The sequence below is a fragment of the Octopus bimaculoides genome, chromosome 7 (assembly GCF_046866305.1).
Source record: "Octopus bimaculoides isolate indiv1 chromosome 7, ASM4686630v1, whole genome shotgun sequence".
In the NCBI taxonomy this organism is placed as follows: Eukaryota; Metazoa; Mollusca; class Cephalopoda; order Octopoda; family Octopodidae; genus Octopus; species Octopus bimaculoides.
In genome coordinates, this window is record NC_142934.1 from 16,654,083 (window position 1) to 16,673,397 (window position 19,315).

The following is a 19,315-nucleotide window of genomic DNA, read 5'->3' on the forward strand; positions in this document are numbered from 1 at the left end:
TAAACCGCGATAGGTGAACCGCGATATGGCAAACGAGTGCTGTGTATCGAAATACTAATATCCCAGCTATTCTACATAAGAACCGAGCTCCAAAACGCTTTATTCTGGATCGTTACCGCCGCCAGCTAACGTTTTTTTTCTTTTTGTATTAGTACATATTGAACTTTCATTAGAAAATACTCGTTGCTTGCTTTTATTCCTTAAACTTTCAAAGCAAGTAAAAATGTATGTGTTCCTGACAACATGAAACTATGAACCGTTTTCGTATGATGCCTATTACTTACAGAACCAAAATAATCTAAACTCAACCAAATGAATTGTTCTACAAGTTTAAAGAAGTTTTTGTGTGATATACTCCATTTACTGATACAGTTTGCTCTTGTTTCCTTCTACAAAAGTTGCTAAATATACATTTTTATAAAAACGATGTTTTAATTCAATGGAAAGATTCTCAACTTTTGATAAATTGTTTCCTTTTTGTCAGCATCAAAATCAAACAAAATATAAAAAAAAAGTACCAGAACAATATTGTCTTCATCAGCTTCGAAAATGTATATACATTAGTTGAATGAAAAGTAAAACAAGAAAAAAAAATGCGATGGAAAAAAAACCTTGATTGGAATCCGAAGTACATAGAAAAACAAACCAAAATCTCCACAAAAATACCTGACTCACTAAATATTGTTTGTTTCATCAATAATGTTGGTAGGTAGCTTCAACAGAACAACACTAACGTCAAACACACACACAAAGCATCTAAACGATCAATAGATACAGTTGTTGAAATCTTACTGGAGAATAGAAAAATACAACAGAGATTTCTCTTTATCAAAGATTAGACGATCAAAATGATTTTAGGAGTTTTATTTGAAAGCAAAATAAAAAGGAAACCATTCTAACGAAGCAAAGAATTTTTTCAAGACGATATTTTACCGGGTTTTATCTATTATTTAAGCGGAAACGAACAAGAATAGATTGAGCTACGCATATAGTGTCTACTGCATCTAAATAATTTCAATTATTCGTTAAATGAAATAAAAAAAAGAAACAAATCAGCGTTACACAAATGATTAACGACCCACTCTCCTAACTCACAACTTGATACAGTGTAGAAAGTTTTATAGACCCTTTATAACTATGAACAGATAAAACTAGTTAAGACTGGAAGTTATGGTAATCATGCATACACACAGAACTTTAAATGAAGTCAATAATGTTGGGAAAGAAGAAGATGTTTAAAAAGATCAATTGAGATATATTCAGCAAATGAATATGAGGGACACGAATGTACCGAAACATTTGTGTTTTTTTTTATTTTACCAATAGAATAGAAAATACAAAATAACATAGAATAAAATAAACAACAACAACAACAATAACAAAAATAATCGATTCTGAAAACACTGGGTTACAAAAATTTAAAGTTAAAAAAGAAACCATTTACAAAAGAAAACGACAGAAAATAAAATGTCGAAATGGTTTCTGCTTTTTTTTTCTCTAATTTCAAGCGATGCAAACTAAATTTAGTAAATTTAAGAACCATTATCACCGATTCACTTTCGTAAATGGCCAACTACGTCTAAAATTGGTTGGTTTGAGAAATTTGACGCCTCTCACTCGCAGTGTTTTGTTATTGTAACAAAAATATTTGTTTCTTGTTCTGTTTCATTAAATAATAAGTTGGAGATAATTAATAGATGTTGTTACAAATGAAGCACAAATAAAATCGAAACACTTTTTCTTCGTTAACACACGACAGAATTTCTTATATTAACTGGAACCTACAATAATAAATATTAAAATTTGCAAACAGTGGTGGTTACATCTAAATAATATAAAGAATAAAAATTACTTAGACATCTGTAATGTATTTCATCGCGATAGAGTCACCGTAGCCATTGAAAATACACATACACTACTATATTCACTTGTACTTTATTGTATATTATAAATAAAACTAGTAAGAGTAAAAGTGAATAAAACAGGGTTATGTGTGGTTTTAATGGCTACAGAAACTCTGTCAGGATGCAATAAATTTAATCTCAACACACGATTTCAGATAAAAAAACAAAAAATACTAACCAAACAATTGCCATTCTCGAATATAGTACATTTACTTTGAACAGGAATATAAATATTAAAGCTTGCAAGGCAGGTTTGGCGTAAAATACTAGAAAAATGCCAGTGAGAAAAATACACAAATACAAATGGTTTCTTTATAAGTTCCTTTGAAAAATTACAGAGAAATTATTATGCGTGACTCCATGATCAAATTATGGATTTTATGTTTAAGAAGAATAAGCACCGTTTATGGACTGTCAGATATATTTCTCACTGGAAATTTTTTTGTTATGAAAGCATGCATGGCTCTGTAGTTATGTTCTGGATGGTCACTGTAACAATGATGGTCAAATGTGCACGCAATTAAAGTTGTTCAATGGCTTAAGGAAGACAACAAAAATTCTTGCATCTCCCACTTCATTTCTAAAATGCATTGTTTGCATGGCGAACAGCGAGAATCTAAACGATGACTTGCATATTCATTCTTAATATGTTTCACAGATTCGAACACAAATATGCTAATTACTGTTGTACTCGTCACAGGAGAACAACTCTACCTTTACGCCGACTATGTGTTCATAACACACTCGATTCGTGAATGCAAGGGATTCTGGGACATCGGCATTTCATGTGCCTTGTCAAGCCTGAAGTACTCAATCCAATGAATCTAAACAAAAGCCAATAGCCTTGTTTATAGCTTCAGGGAAAAAACTGTTTGTTGATCCGTACTGAAATCAGGTTAAGCTTCGGCTTAAATAAATCTATTGACTCGAGACACACTTTAACATCTTAAAACACTAATTGATCAAAAGCATTCTAGCTATGAACACATCGTATTTTCTCTATGTACAGGAAACCCAAGACTACCTTATTCAATATGTAATTTATTAAGTTGTAGAAGCTAAGATTTGAGGAAGATTTAGCTATTATTCTAGATCATGGACCCACAACGTAGAATACACCCTTATGTGTTCGTATAGCTTTCTGGTCTTCAGAGATTGTAAAGAATCATTATCTTGATCAAGATAATGGCGTCTAATTTTAGCACGAAGACAGCAATATCGAAGAAGGGGGGTGGGCAACTCAGTTAAACGCCTCCAGTATTTGACAGGTGCTTATTTCATCGACTTCGAAAGAATGGAAGGCAAAGTGGACCTCAACAGAATTTGAACTCAGAACGTATAAATCCGGAAGAAAAATCGCTAAGAAGTTTGTCTCACCCGCCAAAGTTCTGCCAGTACGCCATATTTTCTTGATTAAAATAATAGAAACGAATTGTTATTGCTATTCTTGTTTAAACCCAGGTCAGGTATGATTGAATAAAACATTGATGAATGTCATGCCAACTATGACCATCTGTCTTTCTGTAAGGCACCACGTTTCTAAGATCATATCGTCAAATATGTTCTATTCTTTTCAATAAAGTGAGATCTAATTTGAAACAAGCGTGACTGCTATTCTTTTATTCTTTTACTTTTTTCAGTCATTTGACTGCGGCCATACTGGAGCACCGCCTTTAGTCGAACAAATCGAGTCCAGGACTTATTCTTTGTAAGCCTAGAACTTACTCTACCGGTCTCTTTTGCCGAACCGCTATGTTACGGGGACGTAACAAGCGATGGTGGGGGAAAAACACAGACACACAAATATACACACACACACACGCACACGTATATATACGACGCGATTCTTTCAGTTTCCGCCTACCAAATCCACTCGCAAGGCTTTTTTTCGGCCCGACGCTATGGTAGAATGCGCTTGCCTAAGGTGCCACGGAATGGGACTGAACCCAGAACCATGTGGTTGGTAAGTAAGATACTTACCACACAGCTACTCCTGCAGCTAACAAATTTATTAAACACGCTGAAGTTGTTGAATGGAATAGAAACGAGTCGGGCTAAATTTGCTCTTTCGGGTTTTCTACGTTCAAATTGCATTGTGGAGTGGTTTGGCTTTTTCGTCCGTCAGAGGGCCGAAAAAAACAAAACAAATACAATAAAAGAAAAAGATATGATAATACCATTAATATACTGGATTGAATATGGTTCGATGATATATACAGTCTCATTATTAAACAATCTGTTATTCAATTCAAACCCGGCAGCGGAGATGAAAACAGAGACGTAGGTGTTGACTGTATAAATGAAGATGTTGACATGCAGAATTCAACCTCACATAACAACACCAGCCATAAACTACTACTACTACTACTACTACTACTACTACTACTACTACTACTACTACTACTACTACTACTACTAATAATAATAATATTGCTGCTGCTGTTGCTGTTGCTGCTGCTACTACTACTACTACTACTACTACTACTACTACTACTACTACTACTACTACTACTGCCACTGCCGCTGCTGCCGCTGTTGTTACCACCACCACCACCACCTCTACCACCACTAGTATCATCAATATATCTCAGTTATGAACCTGCGTATGTTATCTTTGCAACAATATTTCACTACAGAAAGTAAAAAAAAAAAAAAATAGAAAACTTACTTCGCAATATTGTGTTACGTAATAGAATTGTGCAGTATTTTGTATTTGTATTATTTCTTGAAGATTATTCTACCTTAGCAGATCTATCCATCATAATTAAAATATAAATCTGTAACTGCCTTCATAATCACATTATATTCCACAGATATATACATCTTTAAAACTCAAAATACATGCCTATATACATACATACATACATACATACATACATACATACATACATACATACATACATACATACATAATACATGCATGCATATATACATATCTACATGCATATATATTTATATATCTATTCATCATTTCATAAATATATATATATGTATATACACAGATATATACATATAAATACATATATGCATACATTCATACACGCACACGTATATATGTGTGTGTGTGTATGTGTATATGTATGTGTGTGTGTGCATGTATATAGGTATACATATATGTATATATATTTATATATCTATTCATCATTTCATAAATATATATATGTATATACACAGATATATACACATATATTCATAATATACATACATATATATACGCACACACACATACACACACACATATACGTGTGCGTGTATGAATGTACATGTATGTGTATATACCCTTTATGCATGTGAATATGTGCACTATTATGTAGACCAGGTCTTTTAGGGTAAATGCATGAGTTATTTAGAGAGTAAGGTTGGGTCTATGCAATTCCTTTCTCCACTTTGGCATCTTTATTAATACATGTATTATGTGTTGTATAAGCAAAGGTATCTGTCAGCGTGAGTGGTAAGCAAAGGTATCTGTCAGCGTGAGTGGTAAGCAAAGGTATCTGTCAGCGTGAGTGGTAGGCCTCTGGCAGAACTGAAAAGCTAACATCTGTGCTGCTCATGTTTAAGAGAACAACCAAGCGATTGCATGTCTGGAAATTGAGTAGCAACCATCAAGTGTGTGTGTGTATGTATGTGTACGTGTCTATACATACGTACATACATATATAATACATACATATATATATGTATGTATATATATGTGTAAATGTATATGTATGTATATACATACGTATATATATATATATATATATATATATATATATATATATATATATATACATATACATGCATCCCTATATGCATATATATATATACATTATATGTATATATATATATATATATATATATATATATATATATATATATATATATATATAAATATATATATATATAAATATATATATATATATATATATATATATATATATATATATATATATATATATATATATATATATATAATATTACATTATGTATATAAACATATAAACATATATATATATATACATACATATTATATGCGTGCATATATGCAAATTAACATGTACATTCATATGTATGTGTGTTTGAATGTATGGTTATACTTGCGTATAAACATAAATACGTATTTCTGATGTTGGGTACATACATAGTTTTCAATAAGGGGAATAATGTGTGAAACATCTTTCCATCACAACTTTCACCAGATGCAAGCTTAGCAACGCTCTCCCATAGTGTTTGGGACAGAAAAGAAATATTACGTACGGTCATATAAATAAGCTGCTTGGTAGATGTGAAGATTTAGAAAGAAAAAATAACTGCTTCCTTCAAAACCTATGTTTCCTACACAGATTCTACACATTTCAAATTTACTGTTGTTCTCAGTTGGTTTATGTTTTCAGCAAATGCAATGTGTAAGAGGAAACGAAATAATTTCATAGATATTTCTGTACGCAATACTTAAATATTCACTGTTGGTGTTACCTAACATCAAGTAGTGAATGTATGAGTTTGTTTCTAAATCATTCAGTCCTATCTTTATGAGAATTCAAACGATTATGAAAAAACATAACATAAATACAAACATATATGCACACATCCATATACATATATGTCTGTCTGCCTGCCTGCCTGCCTGCCTGCCTGTCTGTGTGTCTGTCTGTCTGTATGTATGTATGTATGTATGCATGTGTGTCTAAATGGAATATATTAAGATAAATCAATTAGGTGTTGACGTACAGGATGATATTCATAAAGATTTCTTAATGAATTAAACTTTACCTTTTAGTTTGAGAGGTGAACAAAAATCCATCACTAATTTTTACGAAAAGGGAGATAATTAATATTGTATTTGGGGACGATTTCACATCAAGAATCTTGCAAAACGAATATATAAACGGAGATAATTAAAAAATCAGGAATTAATTAAAAAATAAATTTTCATGCTAAAGAGAAAATATAGTCACTGTTAGCAGAGACACGGTTACGTCAACGGATATATTTCACTTTTACTGGATCTCGTCAGTGCAACAAGGCTAATATGCATCATCATAATTAGAATGCATCATCATAATTAGAAGATAGTAGACAGGAAATATATATGAAACATACAGCCTACGCAGATGTTTGTTTCTGGCATTAGTTCAATTTTATACAAAAATTAAGATTTTAATTTTGTTTAATAATCTATAATAATTTTTTAATTATTTTTAATTTCAAGTTTCAATTGTTTTAAATCGGAGGCCGACAATTGTAATAAGCACCAGCTATGATTAACCAAACCAGTGCATCTTAGGGAATTGTTTGTTACCTTAATCAAAAAATAAGATTATGAATCTATATACTACAAATGGGGACCTAATTCCTCTTCATTTTTTCTATACTCATCAAGCCAAACAAAATTTATCTTATCAAATTTACACACCTGTTCGTCTGAATGTATTTTAATGATACGAGCAATATTGAAAAGATAGCAGTTGATACAGTACAAGTTTTGCATTAAATAATAGTCTTCTCAAGAACCGTATACATTCCTTTGGACAATACGTATCTCCATTCTCACTGTAAGGACTCTTATTTGCTAGGAATGTATATCTACCATACTGATGATTTTCCTCGCACATCTCTGCACACGAACTTTGGTAGTATCTCACATTATATCTTTAATGTTAATAAAGTTATAATAATGCACAGGGAAAACTTTTATCTAGATATTTGGTTTTCAGTAAGTAGCTTGATATTGAAGAAAATTTAGCTAAGTGAAGTAACTAAAATAAATCTATCATTATTATTAGTATTATCATTTATTAAGTAAAACATGCTTGAATGAATTATCTTCGTTTACATTCCCATGTCAAATGTGTCGTAAACTTAACAACAGAGACACAATCAGATATATGTATAGGTTAAGGAAATTTACGAAGCGAATTATTATACTAGATCAGAAGTGTAGAAAGAGAGAGAATATTATATCCGATTTCTATTAGCTTGATATCTGAAATGATGCACAAGATATTCCAAATGAAGTATATATATATTAAATGAAATATATTGTAAGTGGTTTTTGACAGTATTGGTATTAGAGCAACGAGATTTGTATGAAGTTCACTAAAAATGTTAATATCCAATAAAAACTATTGTCGAATATTCTGTCAGAAAATAAGATATTTTTTTGTATTCTTTAGTCTGGAGGATGCGTAGTGTTCATAACCTTTTACAGAGCCTTCGAAACTGGTGGCAGAGATGGGGAAAGTATGAACAAATCGCAGAGCTGTTCCGAATGCTTGCAGCAGAGAGGACTCTGATTGGCGGTTATGTTGAAATAAGCACCCGTTGAACACTGGAATCAATGTAATAAGGTATCTCCTTTCTCAATTGTTGTTGTTGCTGTTGTTGCTGCTGCTGCTGCTGTTGCTGTTATTTTGTTGTTGTTGTTATTTACAACGACGTAGATTTGGATTCAGTCCCAGTTAGTGGAAAACGTCATGATTCCGCTCCTAGCCGACCAAAAGACATTTGGATGAATTAGGTCGACGGAAACCATACGTAAGCCCGTCATATATATACATACATACATACATACATATATATATATATATATATATATATATATATATATATATATATATATATATATATATATATATATATATATATATATATGTATATGTGTGTGTGTGTATAATTTCACATTGTAACAATGAAATTTTATGCCATCATTTTAATCCATCGCTGTGTAGACGCGTCAGGTCCCGTGTTGCCATATGTTGCGACATTACCACACACACAAAACAGCTTTTTTAACCTTTTTATATTTATTATAAAATAAAAAATCGTAAACACCGGGTCTCGTAAAGCGAGTCCTCGGAAAGTGAGTTATTACCGCGCACGTGTATATATATATATATATATATATATATATATATATATACACACACATATCTTTTACCTTTTACTTGTTAAAGTCATTTGTCTGCAGCCATGCCGCGGCACCGCCTTGATTGAAAGATGGAACGTCTCACGAATTTGCCTGTCATTCATGCGCAGGAGATATGATAATCTTTTCTATATCGTTCCAATTTTTGCATATGTAATGCTGAAGCTAGTACACACACACACACATGGTTTACTTGTTTCAGCCGTTGAACTGTGGGATTATTAGAGCCCTGTCTTGAAGGGTTTAGTCGACTAAATCGATCTTGGTACTTATTTTCTAAGTTAGGTACTTATTCGATCTGATATCTTTTGCCGAACCGTTAAGTTACTGGGATATAAATAAACCAACTACAGACTTCATTCAGCTTCTGTCTACCAAAGCTCCACACAATACCTTGATCGGCCCCAGGCTCTAGTAGAAGACACTTGCCCAAGGTAACACGAAGTGGGACTGGACTCGGGACCATGTGGTTAGGAAGCAGTCTTCATACCACGCAGTAAAACGAGCGTACATTTGTTTGAATTCCCGTAGCTTAACGGTTTAGTCAGAGTGGCCATTTGAAAAATACCTGATTTAAAATAATCAAGTACTGGAATGTATTTCATCGACTAGACTCTTGAAAGCAGTGCAGCAGTACGGCTGCAGTGGAATGCCTGAGACATGTAAAAGAACTGAAAATAGATAAATAAATAAATAAATATACGGACAGTAGTGAAACGAAAAGATATTTATTATGAACATAAGTAGGTGGTGACGTAGCAATGAAAAATCCTGACCGACATTTTGACACAGCGCACAGAAAATATGAGGATTTGCCATAGATATTTGACAGCGAAATAGGACGGGTTTAAAAATAATAATTGTTTGTAGTTTTACATTTGAAATGTTTATACTGATGTTTGTCAATATTTATCAAATTTAAGTCTCCTTTTAAGATAATAATCCGGTGTCTTTCGTTATTATTTTTGCTGTCAAAACAATGTATAAATAGTAAAATGAACATACATACATACATACATATATATATAACGAGAGAGAGAGAGAGAGAGAGAGAGAGAGAGAGAGAGAGAGAGAGAGAGAGAGATAGAGAGAGAGAGAGAGAGAGAGACATGTATGTACATACGGATGCAAAATCATGCACATATAAAATAAGAGCTGTAAGTTCGTTTCCCACGCGTACTAAAGCTATTTTATTCCGTTTAGAGGGATTGTTTGACCTACTATGAGACTGTTTTCTATCGTCAATATACGAACTAAATTTAAGACGTCGGGATGACAGAAACGTCAGCACGCCAGGCGAAATGCTGAGCGGTATTTCATCTGTCTCTGAGTTCAAATTCCGCCGAGGTCGACTTTGCCTTTTATCTTTTTGGGGTCGATAAATTAAGTACCAGTTGCGTACTGGAGTTAATCTAATCGACTAGTCCTCTGCCCCAAAATTTTGAGCCTTGTGCCTAGAATAGAAAAGAATATACGGACTAAATTTTCGCTCGCCACCTTTTTCTAATCCGCCTATGGTTCGTACTTGTTTTCACATAAAATGTAATATTGCTTCTGAGATTCGAACATCGCTTCTGCTATAAAGCGTATATTTGTCCTAACCACTGCACCAAAGTGATACCGCATCTTTTGACTATCTACATTGATAGGCTTTAAGTATATATGTTGACATACGATTGTCTTGTGAATGGGGGTGTAAGTCCACTCCGTATCAGGCTATAGCATTATACTCTGAGATGTGAAAAGTTGCAACATCGCCTGCATCATTCTCAAATATACACTCACCGGTAGAATAAGCCGATAGGCGAAAATTGAAGTTCTAGTTAACTTGATATTCACGATAAATTTGTCTACTCTCAGTATGGTGTCGCACCATCAGTAGATGTTTATTCTTAGACAACATAGTTTTCACGAATACAGTATATATACAATCATTATCTATCTATCTATCTATCTATCTATCTATCTATCTATCTATCTATCTATCTATCTATCTACCTATCTGTCTATCTATCTATCTGTCCGTCTGTACACATACATAAGTAAATGAAATATACATATATATGTATATACATCCATACACAAAAATATGTATGTAGGTGCGTTTTCTGCATAAATATGTATATGTATATAATATAATATCATGTGTGTGTGTGTGTGTGTGTATTCATATACATACGCACACACATATAAAAACACATGAACATACACAAATACATACTGATGTCTATATACATGTATATATATATATAGCCGCGCTGTTAAGAGCCACGCTACAATATTGTGATATATTGTGTTCGAGAAATGGTGACGTTAATTCAGATAAAATGGAAAGACACTGACACTTTTACACACATACACAAATACGTACACACGTATAAAAATACATATACACGCACACGCACACGCACATAAACAGATTACACACATATAAATATATTCTTAGTAGCCTAAATAATTGTACTCGCATGAAACTATGATTAGGTATGCTGTGATTCGTCGCCTTTGCACAAATTACGATGTATTTTGCACAGACGCATGCACATACACACAGACGCGTATGTACACATGCACACACACCCACGTACATACGCACGCACGCACACACGCATGCACGCACGCACACACACACACACACACACACACACACACACACACACACACACACACACACACACACATTCAGAGACTCATATATCATAATTTAAAGAAACAATTTCGGTGACCATTAATCAAATATCTTGTCAAAATATTAATTAGACAAAATCTAGGTTATAAGTTGTATACTCCTATCATTCTCTCTCGTTGCATCTCTTCCTTCTCCTCGATCATTTCCTCCTCCTCCTGCTCTTTTTCTCCCCCCGCCTCTCTCTGTCTTCAGAACTATGAATACCCGCACGTGTAGATGCACAAAATCCTTTGCCATTTTAAATCACGTCGCCGTATGTCATTGTGTTAATTTTAAAGGGAGTCGGTTGGGGTTAATGACATATTTGGTAGACTGCCAGAGAAAATTTACTGTTATTCTAAGTCTGGTTTCTTTATGTTCTGAGTTCAAATTCTACCAGGTTTCAATTTATCTGTCACTCTTCAACGGTAAATAAAATATCTAAATACCATACAGATTTAATCGCTTATATCCCTCACACAGATGTGAAGTATAGTACCTAAGTTGTAAATAATCATTAGTAGTAGTAGTAAAAAGAAGGTGCTGAACTGGCAGAATCCTTAGAACATCGGGCAAAATGCTTCTAACCATTCCCTCTGTCTTTATGTTCCGAGTTCAAATTCCGCAGAGGTCAACTTTTCTTTCCATTATTTCGGGGTCGATAAAATAAGTACCATTCGTTGTAATCGATTAATCCCTCCCCCAAATTTCGTGCCTTGTGCTTATAGTAGAAAGTGGTTAGGAAGAAAGCTTTTTACCACACAGCATCGTCTGCACCTATTTGCATCATTTGGTCACCTATTTGTATCAGTTAACTACGGTAGAAGTTGAATAATATTCTTAAGGTCGCAATTTACTCACACGTAGCATCTTCAGATAAGGAGACTTTTAATATATGTCACCGGCGTCATTGAGGTAAGGAAAAAAATATCAACGACACCGCTATTTGACACATTATTAAGTAGCATAATAGCATAATGGATTACATGGTAAATATGAGCAGCAGAAATAATATTCTTAAGATTATAAACCTGGAAAATTACAGGACAGGTTATCACACTTAGAAAAGTTCAGAGCAATTTATTACAACTGGTAAAGTACAGAACAAGAAAATTTTTGCTTAAAATATTGCAGCTAAGGATAACATTTCAAATAAAATATTTAGATCTAGAAAATATTAGCTTTTATTAAAACTAAAAATTTTATTATAAGTTATTACTTCCGTTTGGTATTGAATATTTTTAAAGTGCAAAAAATATTTTAATTGAATTATTTTTTAAATTTTTAATAGAAGTAACAAGTAATAACAAATAGAAGTAATAACTTGTAGTAAAATTTTTAGTTTTAATAAAAACTAATGTTTATTGAATCTAAATATTTTATTTGAAATTTTATCATTGGTACAACGCCTTTGCTTCTGTGTATGTGCGATTACCTCAGATCTGATGTTAAATAGCAACAAAAACAACGAAACCGATTTTCTTTTCGTTTTTATCCAAGGACGAAAGACCTTGACTTCAATTCGCTGCGTATAAAATGTTGTACATATATTCAGTCTAATTCCAAAGATATGCTGTTTATAGCATATATAATTCAGTACACATTGATGTACTGAATTGGAAATTCAACAAGATAAAGTTACTGAAACCAGATCAACATGAGCGCTTGGAACTTTCTGGAAGGCAGCCGACAGCAAAACAGAATTTCTAAATTCTGAGCAGTACTAATATGTTAGCATAGCAAAGCATGCGGATAACAAACTAAACGTTTAGCAATTAAGTGTGAAAGTTTCGTATTCATGCATGCAGACTTAAGTTGAGGTTAAAGATAAATGGAAAGAAGCGTTATGGCAAGGTGGTTATGAAATTCAGTTTTCAAGTTCTTGGATGTAAGGTTCGTTCTCAGGATGTGGAAGCTTTTGTAAGTGACTTCGAAAATAGCTTCAGTTCGACTGAAGCTTTGTGAATGAAGTATTATGATAGATGGAAATGTGTGCAAGCCTGTAGGAATCGTTCCTGTTCTGTGGGGTTTATCTTTTGTTCTTTTTTGACACATCAGTGACTAAGATGCCACACTGAGAATGTGCCAAATCATCGTCATCACCAAGTCATCGTCATCCCCAAGTGAACGTCATCGCCAGGTCTTCACCAGAGAGAAAAATATCCCCAACTAAATATAGGTAATAAAAAAAAAACAAAAAGCAATAACTGAAATATTTGTTAATTATTCTTGTATTGTATTACTTGTTTCAGCCATTGGTCTGCGGCCACACTGGAGCACTGCTTTCAAGGGATTGGTCAAACAAATCGACCTCAGTTTGATAACTACTCTATCATTCTTTGCTGAACCGCTAGGTCAGTGAGATGTTCGGGACTATATTGAATGACACTTATCCAAGGTACCACACAGTGTGATTGAACTTGAAGCCACGTAGTTACGAAGTGTACTTCTTAATAATACAGCCAAGTCTGCGACTGAAGCATCACCATAAAATAGCAACAGTAGAAACAGTTGTTACGAGATACGAACTCCTAACGGTCTACCACGTTATCTATCAATTTAGAACATTCGTATTTAGTTGAGTTTCAGGATGTGTTCAAAATTATTCCGGCTGTCAAAAATTCCAACAACTAAATTTAAGTACAACCACTTTGACCTACATAACAGCAGAAACAAGTGGAAAATAAAATCAAATAAACAAGCAAACACAACACGAAAACCTTGACATCCGATACTGAGAATCATTTGAAAATTCATCCGTCTGTTTGGAACAACAACAAAAAGTATATCTGAATAGACTATAATTGGTTACATAGATTTCGGTTGTGTTTTAATATCCAGTAAGCGCTTCGTTTATATTTATACTAGTAATGATAGTTGGTTTTTACTGAAAATGATTGAACGTCGTACCATCTCATTTCCTCTAATTAAAAATTTGGCACTGAGCTTAATTATAAAACATTATTAACGGAGGAATCTTAATGTAGGCGTTCTACTTTCTATAACTACCATATCTACCCTCAAATTTTACTCCATCGTCTTCAGAACGTATTAAAAAAATGAAGACATGGAGTAATATAGTCAGTCTTAGATTTACAACTCACCTCGATGTCCAGTCCTTGTAGTATAGAGACTTGCGTGTCTCAATGACAATGGGGGCTATGCCTACGGAGCGTTAGCTCCTGGCGGGGACTCCCTTGCTCAACAAGTCAAAGGACGGAGGATAAACTAACATAAACTATGTTTTATCTTTTACTTGTTTCAGTCATTTGACTGCGGTCATGCTGGGTTTTAGTCGAACAAATCGACACTAGGACTTATTTTTTCAAGCCTTGTACTAATTCTATCGGTCTCTCTTGCCAAACCGCTAAGTTACGGCGATGTAAACACATCACCACTGGTTGTTAAGCGGTGGTGGGGGATATAAATACACAGAGACACACAGTCATAGATATATACATGCATACGGCTTCTTTTAGTTTCCGTTCACCAAATCTACTCACAAAGCTTTGGTCGGCCCGATGCTATAGTGTAAGACACTTGCCCAAGGTGCCACGCAGTGGGACTGAACTCGGAAACATGTGGTTGAAAAGCAAGCTTCTTACCACACAGCCACGCCTCCGCCTATGGTATATGCAGTCTCGTCTACCCAGAAGAAAAAGTAGGTTTGCGTACAGCCAACACCCCTACCTAGAGAAAGCAAAGTTACAGAAGCATCGATGACAATTCAAAGCCAAGACCTGAGATACAAAGGCCTTCCCTCAGGAATCACATGAGATGGCGCGGCAAAATCCGATAGGAAACCAATATTTTGCACTACGCGTTAGACCAGAACCTGGAAACCACAAAAGAAATGAACGAGAGGACATTCTGAAAATCGATACTGAATCAGAGGTGACAAAGCAGGGATCCAATTGGAGAGAAGAAAAAAGAGCCCAGAGCTGAGACCATTGGAGAAAAATTGTGATAACCTATGCTCCATCGGGAGCAAATTGCTTAAGTAGATACACATTAAATGATAAACGGCAGGGTGGTTATGAATTGAATGTTGATGATCATAAATCTGTTCAGTCAGAGCTGATCTGGAGCTAAGTAAAACAACAAGGCATGAATCATTATCTGCTTAGGAGACATTAGCACGCATCAGTAAATGAATTGTTCGCTGATTTCTGCAAACAAGAACGCGTGCACTTATTAAATACATCGGTCCGAGAGAGTAGTTACGAGTGAGGAGAGACACAACCAGGTGGAAAAAACCACGGTGTCTCAAATAATTTGCTTGCTGATTCCTCTAAACAACTGCAGGCGCTTTTGTTAGATTCATCGGTCAAGCGGAGGAGCTTCGACTGAGGAGACACGCAATGAGGTAGAAACACCGTCATGTTTCGATACCTCCTTACACCGATGAATCACGGGGAGGTGGTGTTCTACTTTGACGAAAAACAACATCGATCAGATATCCAAAGACGAATCTGCCAGGACTTATTAAGAACGAACGTGAATATTATGATTATCGGGGAAAACATTTACTCAAATTCTATTCCCTAATGTTCTTTTTCACTCCTTGAAAATTCTCACGTTTCCTGTCATTGTAAACAACAATAACTGTTACAGTTTACAAGTAATGTGACTTGTAAACCGGAGGAAATTACACTTGACGATAAGGTCAAACTAGCGATCTAAGTTCGAGTAAAGTTTATACTACTGCTGCTATTACTACTACTACTACTACTACTACTACTACTACTACTACTACTACTACTACTACTTGTTACTGTTTCATTATTTGTGTGTGTGCGTGTGTGTTGTGTATGTATGTATGTGTATATATATCCTTTTAATTGCTTCAGTTATTTGAGTGCGGCCATACTGGAGCACCGCATTTAGTCGAACAAGTCGACCCCAGAACTTATTCTCTGTGAGCGTAGTACTTATTCTATCGGTTTCTTTTGCCGAACCGCTAGTTTACGGGGAGGTAAACGCACCAACATCGGTTGTCAAGTGATGGTAGGGCAATAAAGACAGGCACACAAACACACACAAACATACACACAACAATACGCACACACACACACACGCATATAGGTTTGGTTGACGAGTTAAGAAAATAATTGAGATTCAGTTGAATTAGGTACTTAAGTTGATGCACCAAAAATTAGTGCGGTATTATCCGTACAACTCAAAATAAGGTGAATAAAATCAAAATAAGCAACACCTCTGGATAACCTGTTGCTTATTTTTATTATATATATATATATATATATATATATATATATATATATATATATATATATATATATATACTTATACATATATATATATACATATATATATATATATATATATACGACGGGCTTCTTTCAGTTTCTGTCTACCAAATGCACTCACAAGGCTTTGGTGGGCCCGAGGCTATAGTAGAAGACGTTTGCCCAAGGTTCCACGCAGTGGGACTGAATCCACAACCATGTGGTTAGTAAGCTACTTACCACACATCCAACCCTCATATATATATATATATATGTATGTGTGTGTGTGTGTGTGTGTGTGTGTGTGTGTGTATTGTTATGTCTTTTGATTGTAAGCCGTCTTAATGCTCTCCTTTTTGTCCGCTGAGTGGATTGGAATAACAATAAGTAAAGTACTTGGACCAAGGCTGAGCTACGTCAATCTGGAATCTCATGGTTTAACAACTCACACCATTGTCATGAATGTATGTATGAACGTGTGTGTGTATGAGTGTGTGAGTGTATGTATGTGTGGTTGCTAATCCTGCAGAGTTTTTGGCATAAGCCAACCAGTGCTTTTGACGAAAGGCACTTGCCCAAGTGGACACACGACGCGGCAAGATCGAACCAAGAACTATATGGCTGAGAAGCAAAATTTCTTGATCAGACAGTCGTCTTCCTCGACCAGAATCGAAAGTCAGCGAAATATTAATTATTTTAGAAGTCGAACTGCAAGTATCTATTACAGAGACGAATTATAAAAACAAAAAAAGACTACTTTCATCTCTTTCCAGGTTTCCAAACACAAAAATAGAACAGAATAATCAGTGACCCATTGAAGAGAGATTTAAGTGTGACATATATCATCGTACCGTTATTAAGATTTGCTACGGTATATTGTGTTTGATAAAGTGGAAGCCGAGACGTTGCATTTAAAAATAACATATAATGGTATTAGTTTATGCTTTTAATCTTTTATACTGATTTCCAGTCATTGGATTACAGACGGGCCCAGACAACATCTTCAAGGGTTTTACTTGACCATGTCGATCTTAGTATTTATTCCAGTCTGGTACGTTTATTTTTCGACCTCTATTCGATGAGGTAGTATGTTACAGGACTTGGTGCGAAACACGCGCACACACAAACGCATAAACACACACACACTTTAGTGTGTGTGTGAATGTGTGTGTATCTAACTATGTCTGCCAGTCTGTCTATCTATCTATCTATCTATCTATCTATCTATCTATCTATCTATCTATCTATCTATCTGTCTGTCTGTCTGTCTGTCCGTCTGTCCCTCAATCCATACATCTATACAAAAACTATCTCTCTGTCTACTCTCCCCCTCTCTCTCTAGCCATCAATCCATACTTCCATCTGTCTGCCTATCTATCTGTCTATCTGTCTATCTATCTATCTATCTATCTATCTATCTAACTATATCTATCTATCTATCTATCTATCTATCTATCAGTCTGTCTGTCTGTTTGTCTGTCTGCCTGTCTGTCTGTCTGTCCGTCTGTCTGTCCGTCTGTCTATCTGTCTGTCTGTCTGTCTGTCTGTCCGTCTGTCTATTTACCTATCTGTCTGTCTTTCTCTCTCTTTCACATTATCTATCCGTCTACCTATCTCTCTATCACTCTCGCTATTTATATTTGTCTATGTCTCTCTGTCTGTGACGGACCCATTGCGGTTTCTGGCTACCAAATTCCAATTACAAAATGTATTGTGCGTGCATTTGCGCCTCCCCACCGCTTGTCAACTGCCACCATGCTGGGGCACCGTGTTAAAAGGCTTAGACGAACAAATAGATCCCAGGACTTATTTTTGAGTGTGGTACTAATTGCATCGGCTCTTTTGTCTAAACGCTAAGTTACGGGGACATTAACAAACCAACACTGGTTGTTAAGTGGGGAAACGCACACAAATACAATGGGTTACAGTTTTTTTCCTGCTAAATTCACTTGTAAGGCACTGGTTGGCCTGAAGCTTTAGTAGAAGACAGTGCCCAAGGCGCCGGTAGCGCACAGTAGGTCTGAACCTGAAAGCACGTGGTTGCAAAGCGAGCTTCTTATCTACTGAGCCATTAATAAAAACGTTTTCTGTATTTGTCACAACGGCGTTAGACGAGGGTATTTACAAAGCCAATTTACATAAGAAACAAAGACGACGAAGCTCTACATAGAATCTAATACATGAAAGAAGACATAAAAGAAAGAAAAAAAAATAACAGTAATGATGATGATAATATGGTTCGGATTTGTTTGTATTTGGAAATATATGGAGAACTGTTTTTGTTTGCATTTAAAGCAAACAGATTAATGGTTTTATCATTCTTGGGAGATACTTGAAAGACAGAGAAAAAACAACACACGGCTTGGAAATTATAAAAGCTTAGTTGCTGCAAATGACTAATTTCTGTCAAATCGTCTACTTAACGTCCAAGCATAATAAGTATATAAATAAAAGATAAATATATTGTATAGAAATGCAGATTGTGTTGCGAATATAAGCTAATGAAAAAAAAAAAAATAAAAGGGAAGAAAAAAGAACTATACATGAATTAAAAAATAGGTTAAGATATTTTAGACTATTATTATTA

The 19,315-nt window shown here is 34.7% G+C and overlaps 1 protein-coding gene and 1 non-coding gene across 4 annotated transcripts in view; both read right to left on the reverse strand.

The window, feature by feature from the left end:
• LOC106873374 (neuronal calcium sensor 2) overlaps window positions 1-19,315 on the reverse strand; it is a 362,050-nt gene that overhangs the window by 71,802 nt on the left and 270,933 nt on the right. The window lies entirely within an intron of this gene.
• Window positions 8,880-8,986, reverse strand: LOC128248423 (U6 spliceosomal RNA). The gene has a single exon (XR_008264665.1). It is a non-coding gene; the product is annotated as a U6 spliceosomal RNA (small nuclear RNA).